The sequence below is a fragment of the Balaenoptera physalus genome, assembly GCF_965194825.1.
Source record: "Balaenoptera physalus genome assembly, chromosome: 4".
NCBI lineage: Eukaryota > Metazoa > Chordata > Mammalia > Artiodactyla > Balaenopteridae > Balaenoptera > Balaenoptera physalus.
The window spans coordinates 128,927,786-128,946,015 of record NC_138891.1 but is presented as its reverse complement, the minus strand read 5'-3'; the positions used below and the strand labels follow the sequence as shown (position 1 = coordinate 128,946,015).

The 18,230-nt window shown below is 34.0% G+C and overlaps 1 long non-coding RNA gene across 23 annotated transcripts in view; it reads left to right on the top strand.

Annotated features, from left to right (window-relative positions):
• The window catches only part of LOC309660117, a 187,477-nt gene that overhangs the window by 7,123 nt on the left and 162,124 nt on the right, over positions 1-18,230 (top strand). Inside the window, exons 2-3 of one of the 23 annotated variants that reach the window (XR_014263166.1) lie at positions 16,371-16,461; positions 18,132-18,229. The exons of 21 other annotated variants lie outside the window; for them this stretch is intronic. This is a non-coding gene — a long non-coding RNA (uncharacterized lncRNA). The remainder of the gene's footprint in view (positions 1-16,370; positions 16,462-18,131; position 18,230) is intronic. One more of the 23 variants, XR_014263165.1, reaches the window with a different exon arrangement.

Below are 18,230 nucleotides of genomic sequence, written 5' to 3'. Positions count from 1 at the left end.
AACCCCACTTGATCATGGTGTATGATCCTTTTAATGTGCGGTTGGATTTTGTTTGCTAGTATTTTGCTGAGGATTTCTGCATCTATGTTCATCAGAGATATTGGTCTGTAGTTTTCTTTTTTTGTGACATCTTTGTCTGCTTTTGGTATCAGGGTGATGGTGGCCTTGTAGAATGAGTTTGGGAGTGTTCCTCCCTCTGCTATATTTTGGAAGAGTTTGAGAAGGATAGGTGTTAGCTCTTCTCTAAATGTTTGATAGAATTCGCCTGTGAAGCCATCTGGTCCTGGGCTTTTGTTTGTTGGAAGGTTTTTAATCACGTTTAAATTTCAGTGCTTGTGATTGGTCTGTTCATATAAAATAATGTGACTAAAAATCTTGAAGTCATCATTCATTCCTTCATCTCCTGCATACAATCATCAAGTTCTTTTATCCAATGTTTGTTTTCTCAGCTCTCACCACACACATCACCTTATGATACAATGATTGCAACTAACTGCCTAACCCATCCCACTGGCCCCTTTACTACCTATCATTTTGTCTTCCAATTGTTCTTAAATCCTAATCTTATCATGGAATGTCTCTGTTGAGAAAAATTCTAAATGATCTACTGCTTTCAGTTTAAACTCTACTGTCTGGCACCAATCAACTAAACATGTACTCTGCATTCACAGCTTCAGCTGAACCTTGCTCATTCATTCACTCCCCCTGGAATATAACCTACTACATGGCTTTCCTCTCTCCCTCCCTCCATTCTTCCAGCTTCTTTCATTTCTTTCTTTCTCCATCACTCTCTACTTTCTTTGTTCCTTCTCTTCTCCTTTCCTTTCCTTCCTCTTTTCCCTTCCCTTTCCTTTCCTTATTCTTTCTTTCCTCCTTCCTTCCTTCCTTTTTCCTTCTTTCTTTCTTTCTTTCTTTCTTTCTTTCTTTCTTTCTTTCTTTCTTTCTTTCTTTCTTTCTTTCTTTCTTTCCTTCTTTCTTTCTTTCCTTCTTTCTTTCCTTCCTTCCTTCCTTCCTTCCTTCCTTCCTTCCTTCCTTCCTTCCTTCCTTCCTTCCTTCCTTCTTTCTGTTTGTCTTTGTTAAGGCTCACATCAGGTGCCAAGTCACTTTACATAGATTCAGCATCAATCACACTGATTAACATAGAGGAAAAGGTAATGAATACTGCCAGTTTTCCCCTTTTTTGCTTGGCCGAAATCAAAAAAACTGATACATTCAGGTGCTAAGAGTTTGAGAAGCAGGCACTTATGTAACTGGATTACAGTAGTGCTATTTGGTAAAACCTATTCAGAGAGCAATTTGGTAATAGCTACTGAAAGTAAAGATGCACATGGCCTATGCAAAATCAATGTCGTTTTTAGGATTTACCTTACAAGTGTATGCTCACACATGTGCAATAACGCATATAGTGGTTATTCATTGTAGGGTTTTTTTTTTTTTTTTGCTTTGTTTTTCAGTATAACAAAGATTTATACAGCAAGTATTCATCAAAAGAATCTTTAAATTAGTGAATTTCACACATGGAATGTTATCTGACTAGATAAATATGATGTATGTACTTAAATAACTAAGATTATCTTTTAAACAAGGTTAAATAAGATTTATTTATCTGTAAAGAAAAAAAAAAGAACACAAATATCTTTCTGTGTTAAAGTGGAAGGATACCTGAGTTATACTGATTAGAGAACTTAAAAAAAACAAAACAAAACAAAAAAAACAAGGTGCCACTACGGATATTTTACACTTTATTGACTGTACCATATTTACTTATTCCTGCAAACAAATCTCTGATCAGGTGGATATTTGTGCTTTATTTTTTACTTTAAGTTTGTATATTATATATTTGTACATTCAGTGTTAGGTTTTCAGTACATTCTGCTATAAGAAAACTCTATTACCTGACCATCTTAGAAGAGCCTATGAAGGGTATGTTTACTATTGCTAGGAACGTCATTTGCAATTTTGTAAACAACTGGAATATTATTAAAAATCTTGTATTTTCAAAATTCTAGAGTTCATTTTTAGGCTTTTTAGAAATAATCTTCCTGTTGAATCATTGTTGTTAAATCCACTGTATAAAATAAATTTGCTTAAGAGGCAAAAAAAAAACCAAACAAACAAACAAAAAAAAGGTGCCAAAAACTATATATATGCTGCAATTTTTGAAAAAAAAAAACTGAAGAAACTAAGTGTATATATAAATTTACTTGTATATCTGTAGATATATTATGAAAGAGTATGTGAGAAGTTGGAAACATTACCATTAAAGAAGGGGATTGGGGCAGGGTAGGAGGAAAACTTTTCACTAAATGCCTTTTTGAAATTATGAAATTTAAAAATGTAGCTTTGAAAAAAGAAGTTCTTACTGAACACTGCATCTAAACTGTTTTCTCCTTGTCACCATATGCTCCAATTACTGAAAATTAATGTGGTTTTCATCACTAAGCACTAAGTGTTGCTTCAGTATCATGGTGATCAAAGAGTCCAGAAACTACTAGGACTTAGTTCAAATTTCAAGTGTTATAAATTCTGGTGTCTGGGAAGTTTTTCAACGTCATTTCAATGATTCTTCACGTGGCTCTCGCTCTGACAGGATGTGGCATGCAATATGATGGCAGGCTTTCTCATGGACCATTTCATATCCAGGAATCTACCATTTGTCAGTGAATATTTCTTAATGTTGGTACTTTTATTTTTGAGAATTACCAAACACTGAAGTCACAATAATACCTCCGAAAATTCCAAAAATCCATAATGATTGTAAAGTGGTTTCCAAAACAAAATAAAAATAAACATGAAGAAGAAAAAAATGATGACATAGTATTCATAATATAATCCATTATGATTACGGTTTAAAAGTCAACATATACATTTCCAAGAATTACAAATTTCACAGATAATTAAACATTATTCTGGATATGAAGGGAGAAATTTGTTCTCTGGATAGTTTTCATTTTTATAAATACCCTTAAATCAAAAAGAAAGCTTCTACTGGATGAAAATTTTGTTTACTTGATTATTTATATTTTATATATTTTAAGCATGTATTTTTTTCAAGGGAATTTTAAAAAATATTTTCCTTTTGGACTGAAGGACTTAACCTAAATTTTCAATCCCTCTAGAAAATTTCATGGCATATCTTATTTTGGTTGGCATTATGTAAACACTGAGAATATTTACTGAATGGGAACCAAACCACAACGTTCTACAGCCAACTTCAAGACAAATTAACTCATAGAAGCTTCAATACAGCATATTTTGCATGTGATTTCTTTTGAATCACTTATATACTCTTGTTTTTATGTCTCATTGCAGTAACTTTGAATGCAAAAGTGTATGCATGCAGCAAAATAGAAAACAATGTTTTAATTTATATAGGAAAATATTTAAGAATTACACTTCTGTTTCATCAAAGACCAAATGACATCATACTAAGCAATATCTTGATCTTAATAAAAGGAAAGTTTGATAATATGCTGCCATAAATGATGTAAATTTTAAAAGTAAATCTTTCTGGTAATCTGATGATTTTACCATGAATTTTTGCTTTCCCCTTTGCTTGCTAGTGTTTAGAATAATTTTAAAGATATATATATATGGAATTATTTACCTTTTATTTCTTCTAACTAGCCATATTGAGAAATATAGATTAGCCTACCTAAAACTAATTCTTTTATGTCACTTCTTAATCCTAATTTTGTTGATGTTTAAAGTGTAATTTCAAAATGTCTAAAAATAGATACACACAAAATCATTGTTTTTAAAGACATACACGTAGTTCTTCTTTTAATATGTAAAACACGTTATATTTTAGAGGGTTGTGACATATGAGATTTTTTTTGCATGAGGTGGAGTGTACAATTATAGGAGGAGCTGAGTTCATGTACCATGACCAAATTTCAGGCAGCAGTCGAAGCCATGCTCTTGCGAATTGGAATTATTCCCCTTTAACATTGGGATTATGCTTCATTAGTCTCTTCTTAACGTCTTGAAAAAAATGTTAAGGATTGGTAAATCCTAAAGGTTTAATTCTCATAGGTGTATTTAAATAAAACCCATTACTTTAAATATTCCCATTGAAGGGACTCCCTTAGCTTTAATGGCAACAGCCTCAGCAGAAGATACAGACATCACTGTTGTATTTCTCTCTGACTTTGAGTATTAGCTTTGCCATTATAGCCAGAGTTTCACCTTCCTTTGTGTCTCCTCTTCTCTCAAAAAGACTCAAAATTGACTGTCTGCTTCTGCAACTGGAGACACCCAACCCCTGCCATGTTCTTCAACTGCCCTGCTTCATGGCCATAGCCTCACTCTGGTGCTCAGAAGCCCAGTTCACTAATGCTGAATATTCTCTACTCGCCTTGTAATTTGACAGATACTAGATACCACCGTATCCAAATATGTCTAGAATGGCCTGATGTCCAATGGAAATGGCCAACAGAAGGTCTGAAAGAGCTTCAACTCAGAGGTCATTGGTTGTTTGGCTAAGAGCATCAGGAATATAATAAGAGAGAGTGGTGGCCCATCTCCAGAACTGCTAGTATCTGAGATTTTCACCAGACCCAGAGAACTGGTACAATGTCTGCAGGGAATAATGGTTCAAAATCAATAGCTAGTGCCACTTTGCTCCTATTAGTACATTGAAAATGAGCCACTCAAGAAATTTGCATGTTCATGAAAATATACGCATGCAAATAAGAATGACATGGACTCTCTGAGTTAGAAGTTGGTGTTGATTATTAGAGTTTTAGACTTCCTATTCATAGCTGACACTCAAGAAAGCCGAGATGACTGAAACTTGTAGAGACAATTGCCAATTTGTCTGTTGCCTGTTGAAGCATCACAGTTGGCCCATTTATTCCTTCACATTTCAAGTGTCTTTATTTTAATCACAGACACCCCTTCCAGCTTTATTACGATATAATTAACATATAACATTGTATGAGTTTAAGGTGTACAATGTGTTTATTTGATATACTTATATATTGCAAAATGATTACCCCCAGAGCTTTTGTTAATACCCCCATTGGGTCACATAATTATTATTTTATTTTTGTAGCGAGAACGATTAAGATCTACTCTCTTAGCAATTTTCAAGTATATAGTACAAAATTATTAACTGTAATCACCATGCTGTACATTAGATTTCCAGACTTGTCTTATAACTGAAATGTTGTACCTTTTGACTAACATCTCCTCATTTCCCTGCCCCCACCCAGTCCCTGGTAACTACCATTCTACTTTTTTTAAATTCCACATACAAGTGATATCATACACTTGTCTTTGTCTGACTATTTCACTTAGCATAATGCCCTCAAGGTCCATCCATATCAGAAATGGCAGGATTTCGTTCTTTTTTTATGCCTGAATAATATTCTATTGTGTATATATACCTTCATCTGTTGATGAACACTTAAGTTGTTTCCATATCTTGACTATGGTGAATAATGCTGCAATGAACATGGGAGTGCAGATATCTCTTCAGGGTCCTGTTTTCATTTCCTTTGGCTATATACCCAGACGTGGGATTGCTGGATCATATAGTAGTTCTATTTTTAATTGAGAAAACTGTATACTGTTTTCCATAGTGGCTGTATTAATTTATATTCCACAAAAAGTTCAAAAGGATTCTATTTTTCCATAACCCCACTAACATTTATCACTTGTCTTTTTAATGATAGTTATTCTAACAGAAGTGAGGTGATATCTTATTGTGTTTGATTTGCATTTTCCTGATGATTAGCAATGTTGAGCATCTTTTCATGTACTTGTTGGCCATTTGGATGTCTTCTTTGGAAAAACGTCTATTCATTTCTTTTGCCTATTTTTTTAATTGATTTTTTGCTCTTGAGTTTTATGAATCTACATATTTTGAATATGAACCCCTTATCAGATATATAACTTACAAAAATTTTCTCCCATCCCATAGGTTGCCTTCTTATTTTGTTGATTATTTCTTTTGCTGTGCAGAAGTTCTTTAGTTTGATGTAGTCATCATTATTAATTTTTGCTTTTGTTGTGCTTTCAGTGTCATATCCAAAAAAATGATTGCCAAGACCAATGTCAAGGAACTTTTTCCCTATGTTTTGTCCTAGGAGTTTTATGGTTTCAGTTCTTACGTTTAGGTCTTTAATTCATTTTTAGCTAATTTCTGAAAGTGGTGTATGGCAGGGGTCCAATTTTATTTTTCTGCATGTGTCTATCCAGTTTTCCCAGCACCTTTTAATAAAGAGACTATCCTTTCCCTATCTAGTATTCTTGGCTCTCTTGTCAAGGGAGGGTTTATTGTGGGTTTTCAATTATGTTTCATTGGTCAAAGTGTCTATTTTTATGGCAGTACCATATTGTTTTTTGGGTTTTTTTTGTTTGATTGTTTGTTTGTTTGTTTTACTATAGCTTTGTAGAAGAGCTTGAAATCAGGAAGCATGCTGCCTTCAGCTTCAGTCTTCTTTCTCAGTATTGCTTTGGCTATTCAGGGTCTTTTTTGACTCCATACAAATTTTAAGATTTTTTTTTCTACTTATATGAAAAACACCATTGGGATTTTGATAGAGATTTCATTGAATTTATAGATATCTTTGGGTAGAATGGACATTTTAACAATATCAATTCTTCTTATTCATGAACACCAGATATCTTTCCATTTGTTTGTGTTTTCTTCAGTTTCTTTCACCAACTCTTGTAGTTTTCAGTGTACAGATCTTTCACCTCCTTGGTTAAATTTATTCATAAATATGTGTTGGTTTTGGTGTTACCATGAATTCCAGGCCTTAAAAATCGTCTCAGAGACATATTTGAATAACCGTTGGCCCCAAATCTCATTTTGAGTCTTTTATCCAATTTTGAGACTAAGGGTAAGAAGAAATTTTGCTTTCAGTCCAATTTGTCTTTCTAATTTCCATTTCTCTCTAATTCTGATCACAAACTAAATATTTATTTTAGAAGATCTCTCCTTCTTCATATCTTATCAAAGAAAACAAAGGAAATCTAATGACACTTTCAATATTCTACCTGGAAATTATCTTGGCAGGGTTCACAAGATACTTTTGCTAGATGTTTTGGTATATAGTAGTCTATAGTAGTCTTTTCTCTGCTGTATCAGCCTCCACTAATAAACTTTTTCTATCATTTTTCAGACCTCAGCCAATAGCTAGCCAATCATGAGAGGCAAAGCTACCTAGCCAATTATGTCAGCTATCTGCAGATATAAGCAAGCCCAGCTAAGAACAGCAGAGGAACTACATAGCCGAGCACAGTCCAAATTGCAGATACATAAATTTATGAGCTAAACAAATATTTTCTTAAACATTAAGTTTTCCAGTGATTTGTAACCCATATAATCAGTGAAAGTATTATTCTAAGTAAGCTATTCTCATCCCAACATTTCTAGTTCTAATACATTATTTGTTAATTTTACTTATACTTTCTTTTCTGTGGCATGACATAAGTCTCTGAAATCATGCAGATTTGAGTTCTTGAAGGTCAGTTCTATCAGTTATCAGCTATGGACAATGGGATATGTTAATTAACTTTCTGCTTTTTCAATATTCTTAACTATAAATTAGGGACACTACATGTCACATAGAGTTTTTACGATGATTAATAAATGAAGTAAGATATGTAAAATACCTGGAATATAATAGTCACTTAATAAATATTAGTCTCTCTTATCCTTTCCTCCTTAAATAAATATTTTATGGTAGATACAAAAAGTGGCCACAATTTTTTTTTTTAATCTCTGTATTCATACCCTTTTACAATATGACTTTGCTGCTCCTCCCATAAAATAATAGGGTCTAATTCTTCACTTTCTTGAATTCAGTCACACTTTTTGACTAATAATATGTGGTAGAAGTAATGTTGTAGGATTTCAATGACAAGCTTCAAGAAACCTTGCAATTAGCATTCTCACACTGTTAGAAGCCAGTCACTAGTCCAAGCTGGCCTTGAAAGAGAAGTGGAGTGACCTTGCTGACAGCATGAGGTAGTTTCCAGACATGTAGGCAAGGCCATCCTGGACCAACCAGCCCCCAACCAACCTGCCCCCTTACCACAAATGCATGAGTGATCCCAGTTGACACACATGAAGCAAAGTTGAGATGCCTCAGCTGAGCCCTACCCTAACTGCAGACTTACAGAATCATCAACACACACTTTTTGTTTTACCACTGACTTTAAGAGTATTTTTGTTTACACCAAAAGCTAACTGAAATATATTTACAGTACACATTGTTATTAAAATACATGGTATCATACTTTTAAAAATTAGACAAATGTAATATCCTTATGTTTGAAAAGGAAATGTCATACATTTTACTCTTTGAACTGTTAGAAAGATGTAAAATGATAATACACAGAAAAGTACTTTATAGACCACAAGTATATTCAACTATTTATCAATCTATTGTTTCAATCATTCTTTTTTAATACATATCTCACATAATTGTTCTGTGCCTATTTATATAATTGCTTGTTGGTGTTATAATGTTCAGTAAGAACATTGGTACCATGAAAAAGCTCCAGAGCTAGTAACAGACACAGACAATTAAAGAGTGAATGAAAATGTTGTAGGACAAATGCTCCAATATAGTACTGTGTCTGCAAGCAAGAGAGGGATCTAACCCAGTATTATAGGGATAGTAGAAGAATTCTTCAAGGTGGTAATAATAATCAAAAACCTGCAATGCAGAAAGCTTCTTATTTGGGAGGAAAAAGTCGTACAGTGGAGGGAGGTACATTATGCAAACACTACAGTAGGACATATACAATCTATAAGATATTAAATAGCTGGAGTGGTCATAATTGTGTAGGATTCAATGAAGATAAGTTAATAGTATCTATTTCTTCTCCTTCCCAAATCAAGGCCCATGAATTGACAGCTATAAGAGATATAGTTTGAAATAAAGTTTATTATTGATAGAAGCTGGATTGGAGATGTGATTTAAAAACCTGAAGAAATATTTAAGCTTCCCACTATATTACACAGAGTCTGGTCCAATCACAGGCAAAACTAAGACAATTATGGGTTTCTGCCACAGGGACAGAGCTCTCCTCACTAAGATTAATGCAAGACAAGAGAACAAATGCAAATTTTTGCCCCATAGATAGGCTGGTTATGAAAAAAGAGAGCGAAAGGGGTTGGTATGCTCAGTTTCTTCCCCCAAGCTTACCAATTAATTAAGTCATTTCATTTCCCATGGAGAGAAGTAAATGACAATTATAGAGAGAAGTCAGGAATGTTATTCAAGCTGAAAAGTCTTCCATCTATAAACATGAAGCTCAAGAAATAAAGATACCTTGTTAATAATAAACACATGGATACCCCAATTAAAATTAGGTCAAATAATATTAATTCATAAAATAAAGAAGGAAATGTTAACAATAAATGTAAAAGTTAGCTTAACAGAATTGTTCACTTGAAGATAACTACCACAAGTGTAAGTTTCAGTGTATATCTGTACTTGGTACCTTCAAGATCCCATTTCATTGGCTTTGAAGTTAAGGTAGATGCAATCCTCTGTTCAGGCTTAAGTAGTTAGCCTACTCCAAAACCTGGGTAGCAATCAGTTCTACCCAATCATGAGCGCTGAGAAGTAAATCCAAGTGTTACTACCTGATGGGAGAATGGATGCTAAGTGGTTCAAAGAATACGTGTCTACTAAATCATTCTTCACAAGAAATCAATTAAAAGAAAGCATATTCAAAATAGAATGGCAAATATATTAAAGATTGGAAAATATAATTATTCTTTGTAATAATCTATATCATAAATCAATGGTATTTTATGTTTTGATATTAAAATGCATATTTCTAGAATATATTCTTTCAAGAAAACAATTTTTTTACCTTAAATATATTTACATATATATATACATATATATAAAGAAATATAATCTCATATATAGTGTTTAAAAACTATTTGGTATTGAAGGTTTAAGAACCTCAGACCTAAGTGCATTTATATAGTTTAAACATGTGTTCTGATTTTTACAATTTACCCATATTTAGATGTCTATATGTATGCATATATAGCATCTAAGCTATATTTTGAAAGCTAGGTTGACTATAAAAGGTAAGTTTTGGAGTAAAAAAGAATCCTAAAGAATTGACTTCATTGAAAATGTTACTTTCTCAAAGTTTCCATGCTGCCTCGCTCTAAAGACATACCATTAAAGATGTGTCACAGACTTAGTTTCACTGATGATTGACAACAGTTATATACTTAAAAAGGAGAAGCACATTCACTGAATGCATTCTAACTCCACCTCTACTTTTTACATGAAATAGGAATTTATAAAACACCTTATAACTAATAGCTCTTTGATATAGATGACTCATAACCAACACTGCTAAGTAAAATACCACTTATAAGTTGAACAGTGTGAATCAGGAGGTGAAAATTTCATATGTGAAATTTCCTCTATAAATTAAGAATAGTATATTCTTAGGTAGAGAACAGGTCATATTTCCCTAATGGACGTTGTAAACTTTTAATGTCAGAGAAATGTGTGATTCTTGTCAGAAATATTTAGTTACATTTCATTAAAAATATGTGTGTATGGTCTTAAGATGTTTCTAAAAATACATATACATGTACACTAAAGCAGATGTAACTTATCAACTGGATTTTTTTTTTTTTACCTCCTCAATCATTTAAGTACTCCAAACAGTCATTTTGATGAAGTAATTAAAAGTCTAAATTAAATCTGGAGGAAAAAAAAATATGTAGACTATATAGAAACAGAATTCTACAAGGAAAGACAAATGGTTTATTTAATTGTAGTTAACTAGCACATAGTTGCGTTAGTACATATTCCTTTAAGAAAATATAATTACTCAAAGGAAAAAAGAAAAAGAAATGTTTGTTTTACAAGTCGTGATAGCAATAGAGAAAACCACCATTTTAAGACACCACTTTTAGACACTATGTCAAATTTTTACTACTTACTTTACTTCTCTGCTCTATTTCACAACTTTCATGTCTTAGGAAACAACTTTGCTTTACATTCCAAGGTGAAAACAGATGTCATACGCTACAGCATCCCTCCATTTCCATTTCTCCTACTTCTATGGTTACCTCAGTAGCTCCTATACTTAGTAGAACTCTTTCATATGTACATGTGGATCCATTTGCCTTTCTCCTTATATAATTTTGTTCTTCACCAAAGTCGTATCATCTTTGAATTTTTAATCTTTTTCTTCCTGATGACTTATTTCAAACAGTAAACATGCTCAAAAATCTTCCAACTGAAAAATAAAAATCTAATAAATAACCTTTTTATTAACCTACCCTCTGTTTCTTATTACAGTCTCTCCTGCCCCCCTTTCTTTTCTTTGTAGTCAAATTTCTTGAAGGCGTCCAGAATCAGACAGACGTACCCAGCCAATATCAGGCAGTATTGGCTTAGATTAAAGGTCTCAACCTATAGCAACCACCTAGACTACAGAGTTCATTCCATGGCCTTGAGCAACTATTACCTGTGCTATCTGTGGACAGACTGGCTCTCAAAACAGAAAGAAAATGGCAAAACAGAGCAAAGCTTGCTAATCCTGAACACAAACTCGTCAAATAACCCCATCGGGGGAAATATAACTGAGGGGTTGTGAAAAGCCAGAGATGTCTCACTATTGGAGCACCCTTCATGAGGAGGGAATGACCAGGAAGGAGGAAAACATCCCCTCCCACCCAAAGGAGTGTTTAAATTTGTTCTCATAAGACATTGGGCTTCTCTGCTAAAACTATGGTCAATTGAGTTTGTGGCTAAGAAGAGGTTTTATGTCCATGTTGGAATACCCATCCCCTCCATCTCCACCTCCAACTCCATCTCCATCTCCACCTGCAACTCCATCTCCAACTCCATCTCCATTTTCATCTCCATCTCCTTATTGTCTTCACCGAATTCTCTATATTGTTTCATGATCCCAGGCCTCTGAATATTTTATTCTGCTGTTTCAACATCCCTTTCTTCCTTTCCTCACTTAACCACCTTCTACAAGCATACCTCGGAGATACTGCGGGTTTTGTTCTAGACCACTGCAATAAAGTGAATATTGCAATATAGTGAGTCACACAAATTTTTTTGGTTTGCCAATACATATGAAAGTTATGTTCACATGATACTATAGTCTATTAAGTGTGTGGTAGCTTTATGTCTTAAAAAACCCAATGTACATACCTTAATTAAAAAATACTTTATTACTAAAAAATGGTAGCCTTCATCGTATCCTTCAGCAAGTTGTAACTTTTTGTGTGTGGAGGATCTTGCCTCCGTGTTGATGGCTGCTGACTGATCAGGGTCGTGGTTGCTGAAGGCTGAGGTGGCTGTGTCAGTTTCTTAAAATAAGACAACAATAAAATTTGCCACATTGATTGCCTCTTTATTTCATGAATGATTTCTCTGTGGCATGCAATGCTGTTTGATAGCACTTTACCTACAGTAGAACTTATTTTAAAACTGGAGTCAATCCTCTCAAACTCTGCTGCTGCTTTACTGGCTAAATTTATGCAATGTAATAGGGAAAAACAAATCTGACTCCATATTATATCTGTTCCCTTTACTTTAACCTTATTTTATCCTTTGTGCTCTGTTGCCTGTGCTTACTCATGCTGGCTCTGTACCTTTTGTAAAAGAATGTTGCCTATAGCTTGAAATATACAGAAACATCATGACCTGATTGTGACCTAACCTAAACAGAAAACAACATTTCTCTTGTTGGAGGTTTACAGGAACATGTAACCTGACCATGACCTGAACTATGTGGACAGCGGCAAGAACAGAGAATCTGGCACCAAGATGTTTGCAACAACCAGCCATGCCCCTCCTTCACCTTGCCTTTTAAAGGGCTTTGTTGAAAGCCTTCGAGGAATGAAGAGTTCGGGCTTTTTAAGGCGTGAGCCACTTGTCTCCTTACATGGCCCTGTAATAAACTTCTCCAAACTCTGATGTTTCAGTATTGTTTGGCCTCACTGTGTGTCGGGCACATGGCCTTGCATTCAGTAGCAATATCCTAAATCTTTTGTTGTCATTTCAACTGTTTTCACAGCATCTTCACCAGGAGTAGTTTCCATCTCAAGAAACCACTTTCTTTGCTCATACATAGAAGCTCCTAATCCCTTAAAGTTTTATCATAAAATTGTAACAATTCAGTCACATCTTCAGGTTTAACTTCTAATTCTAATTATATTGCTATTTTACCACATCTGGGGTTACTTATTTCACTGAAGTCTTAAACTCCACAAACCCACCCATGAGGGTTGTAATCAACTTTTGCCAAACTCCCATTAACTTTGATATTTTGACCTCTTGCCATGAATCAAAAATGTTCTTAATGGCATCTAAAATGGTGAATTCTTTCCAGAAGGTTTTCAAATTACTTTGCACAGATCCAACAAAAAAAATCACTATCTACAGCAGCTTTACCCTTACAAAATGTATTTCTTATATAATAAGACTTGAAAGTCAAAATTATTCCTTGATCCATGGGCTGCAGAATGGATGTTGTGTTAACAAGCATGAAAAGAACACTAATCTCATTGTATATCTCCATTAGATCTCTTGGGTAATGAGGTGCATTGTCAATGAGCAGTAATATTTTGAAAGGAATCTTTTTTCTGAGCAGTAGGTCTCAACAGTGAGCTTAAAATATTTAGTAAACCATGTTGTAAACAGATGTGCTATCATCCAGGCTTTGTAGTTTCATTTATAGAACACAGACAGAATAGATTTGGCATAATTCTTAAGGGCTCTAAGATTTGGGGAATGGTAAATGAGCACTGGCTTCAACTTAGTGTCACCAGCTATATTAGCCCCTAATAAGAGAGTCATCTTGTCTTTTGAAGCTTTCAACTCAAGCATTTGCTTCTCCTTTCTAGCTATGAAAGTCTTAGATGGTATCTTCTTCCAGTAGAAGGCTGTTTCATTGACATTGACAATCTGTTGTTTAGTGTAGGCACCTTCATTTATGGTCTTAGCTAGATCTTCTGGATAACTTGCTTAGCTTCTACATCAGCCCTTGCTGCGTCACCTTGCTCTTTGATATTATGGAGATGGCTTCTTTTCTTAAACCTCATGAACTAACCTTTGCTTAATTCAAATTTTCTTTTGCAGCCTCCTCTCCTCTCTCAGCCTTCATAGAATTGAAGAGAGTTAGCACTTTCTCTGTATTAAGCAATGTTGTGGCTAGTGTGATCTTCTATCCAGACCACTAAAACTTTCTCCAAATCAGCAGTAATACTGTTTTGCTTTCTTATCATTCGTGTGTTCACTGGAATAGCATTTTAATTTCCTTCTAGAATTTTTTTTTTTTTGCATTCACAACTTGGCTAACTGTTTGGCACAAGAGGCCTAGCTCTTGGCCTATCTCAGCTTTCAACATGTCTTCCTCACTAAGTTTAATCATTTCTAGCTTTTGATTTAAAGTAAGAGATACCTGACTCTTTCTTTCACTTGAACACTCAGAGGATGTTGTAGAGTTATTAATTAACCTAATTTCAATATTGTTGTGTCTCAAGGAATAGGGAGGCCTGAGGAGAGGGGGAGAGGCAGAGAATGACTGGTCGGTTGAGCAGTCAAAACACATACAACATTTATCCATAAGTTCACCTGTCTCATATGTGTGGGATTCATGGCTTTCCCAAAACAATGACAATAATAACACCAAAGATTATAATCATAGATCACCAAAATATTGAAAGAATATTTGAAATATTGGAAGAATTACCAAAATGTAACTAAGAGACATGAAGTGAGCAAATGTTGTTGGAAAAATAGCATAGATAGACTTGGTAGATGCAGGGTTGGCACAAACTTTCAATTTGTAAAAAAAAATGCAATATCTGTGAAGTGCAATAAAGCAAAGCACAATAAAACAGGAAAACGAAGTATGCCTGTATTTACTTTTTAGTTCCATCTGTGCAGTAAAGTTTTTCTTTTTTTCTCTAACCCAATCCTCCATCAACACATTATACTTATTTTAACTCTCCTGTGTCTCTCCTATGCCATGAGGTGTCTATAGCAGAGAACTGAAGATTATATTTGTTGACTAGGTGGATTTTATATTCAGTACAATTTAAATGTATACAATTTAAATGTATACTCAAAATGTTCAGTGCAATTAGATCCAGGTAAAGGCAATTTCATTAAGATAATTAGTGCTAATGCTTGTTTTTACATTTACCTTTCCAGTTATTATAAAAAGTTTACATTTTATGTTCACCTATTAGATGTAAGATGAAGTTGTACAAGTTTGGCATTAAATTTTAGAGAAAAAAATCAGAAACTCTGATTTGAAAGACAGATTTATAAATGCCAGTTGTTTAATCTTAACTTTCTCTGAAAATTATGATCAATATATGAATTTTGGCTAAACTCTTTTTTAAAGAACATTTGTTTATATTCTACCTCTAAGTTTTCTTTTATTAAAATGTAATTTTTATATTGATTCTACTCTCTTTTATTCAAGTTAATGTTATTTTAGTCAAAATCACATTCCTTTTGACAATAAGTAATTTCTCATTGATACTTTCAGTGTGGAAATCATGAGACATAAAATTTTAAATACTTAGCTTTTCTTAATGATTCAACAGATTATTCATTGGGGAAAAACCACTTTAAAAGTCATTCCTAAAGAATTATAAAATTTTCGAAGTAAGGATCTATGACCAAAGACATCCCATGATTCTCAAAGGGAGGTGGAAAGAAAATGTGATAGGAGTGGCTTGGAAAGAAAGAATTCTCCAAGGAAAAAAGAAATAGTCACACTGCTAAAGAATTGTTTTGTTGGTTGATGCTCCTGTGTCTATTGTCATTTGTGTATTTCAGGTGTTAGAACACTATGTATTTCTACTCAATCTTTGGAAAACACACACACACGCACACACACACACACACACACACTTTTTACTTTTTTTAAATAAACCATATGGAGAAACTAGTTCTTTTTCCAGTATGTGTAGCCTAATTGCAGAAAAAAACATAATGGGATTAAAAATAATCACAGTTATATATCCTGTGGTGAGAAAATTTCACCCAAGCAAGGTAAATCTATTTTGAAAAGGTTAGAATTTGCTATTAAAGCCAGGTAAAAACTATAAAGTCAACATGTTTTATCAGCCGACTCCTGCAAAGTGTGTCAGCATTTCACTTGGTTTGGAATGGGCCTGAACAGCCATTTTGATTGTGTGGGAACGATTATTTGCAAATAATACCCCATTATCAAGAAATGGTTCTTAGACAGTATCAGGTAATGTATAATAATAGTTACAAAGACCATAAGTAGCCTCGTGTTACAAAAGATTAAAGGATTTAGGGAAATTTTTGATTAAAGATCTATTGGTTTTAATCAGCTTCCTATCTCATCTTTATGACTGTGAGATGGAGGGTAATATCAATTGAAAAATAAACAACCTTGAAGTCATACAATGAAGGTGCCAGATGTTAAAGCATTTTGTTCAAGCTGGAATAGGTAAGTAAAGGCTAAACTTACATATTTTACCAACTAGACAAAAACCACAACAGCTGTGAATGAAACATTATTCACACATTTGAGGTTCTGCCATTCATTCTTCAGCAATGTGGAGTTTTCCACTTGTGTGAGCTTGTTTTGCTTTGTTGGTGTTTTTATCCAGGAGACAATTTGACTCACTGATGAAATACTCTAGCTACGCAGAGCCTTCTTCATAGGAGCCTTCTTATGAAAGTTAGTATATCCAAATAAAAGAAACTAATGTCATTCAGTGATACCAACAAGTCCGTTGTTAGGTTGATGATGACTGATTGTATCTACTGTAACGTTCAAAAAACTCCAAGAACTTTAGGGGGAATATGAATAATTGTCAATAGCGAGGAAAACTTAAACTGTATGAGGTGTTATTCTACAGAGTTAATCAGTAATAGAGTGCAAAATTTCCAATTGATAAGTATGTTCTATATTTACAGTTTTTCTCACACTGGAGATTGCAGAATTATAGAAAAGAAGATGTTATAAAAAGTCATAAAGAGAAGCAAAACCAATTAAAGAAAAGATTTTAGAGCTAGACCATTGTTTAAAACTTATGGGTTTTAGTCTTACCTACTGGTTTCAAACTTTAATCACTCTACCTGTGATCCTTAAAATGATATAAAATTTGATTTACCAGTCGACCTATTACTAGTAATGCTATCCTTCAATCCTTAAATTATGATAAATCTTTTTAAACTCATCACGCAAGAGAAAAATTTAAAGCTGTTCATTACTCAGTGATGTCAAGTAATCAAAAGGAGTCATCAAAAAAAATCTTATGATTCCTCTATAATCTTAATATATTTATTTTAACCAATTGATTATCAATACACTGACTTCTAGTAGATTGATAGGGAGATTATTTAAAACATTAGTTTCAAGAATGGTACATGTGACCATGGAAGAATATATTACTCCCCTGATGTTACACAATTTTACATATTTAGCATCAAGAAATGCTCTGCTCTTTGAATGTGTGACCCACAAACCCAGATGGGAAGACTATTAGCCTCTAGTAGGTAGGTTAAAGGTGTGGAGTGAGGCAAAGACATGACTTGGCATCAGGTTTCTTGCTGTTTGTTTTCATTCCTTACCTCCATTCCTGCATGTTAGTTCTCTTAGCCAATCAGCATTTTCTGCTGCTTTGGGTTTTCCCATTGTGTTCTGTGTTAGTGTCTTAAATCTGCCATTAAAAAGTACCATAAAATGAGTGGATTAAAAGAACAGAAATTTATTCTCTCATGGTTCTGGAGGGCAGAAGTCTGAAATCAAGGTGTTGGCAGGACCATACCCCTTCCAAAAGCTTTAAGAGAGAATCCTGCCTTGCCTCTTCCAGCTTCTGGTGGGTCCTGACATTCCTTGGCTTGTGGTAGCATAACTTTAATTTCTGTCTCTACCTTCTCACAGTCTCCATCCAGAATCCCTGTGTTTCTGTGTCCTCTCTTCATCTTATAAAGTCACCAGTCTTTGGATTTAGGGCTCATGCTAAGCACAGAATGATTTCATCACAAGATCCTTAACTAATTACATTTGAAAGTATGTTTTTTCCCAATGAGATCACATGAGATTCTGGTGAACTTGAATTTGGGGGGAACACTATTCAATTCTTCAACATGTTATTGTTTTCTTCTCAGTTATTTAGAATTAACTCAGCAGAATTCTCAAGATCCTTTGTGTAGCTCCAAGTCTGTGGAAAATCAACAATCCACCTTTGGCAAAAGACTGTACAGAGG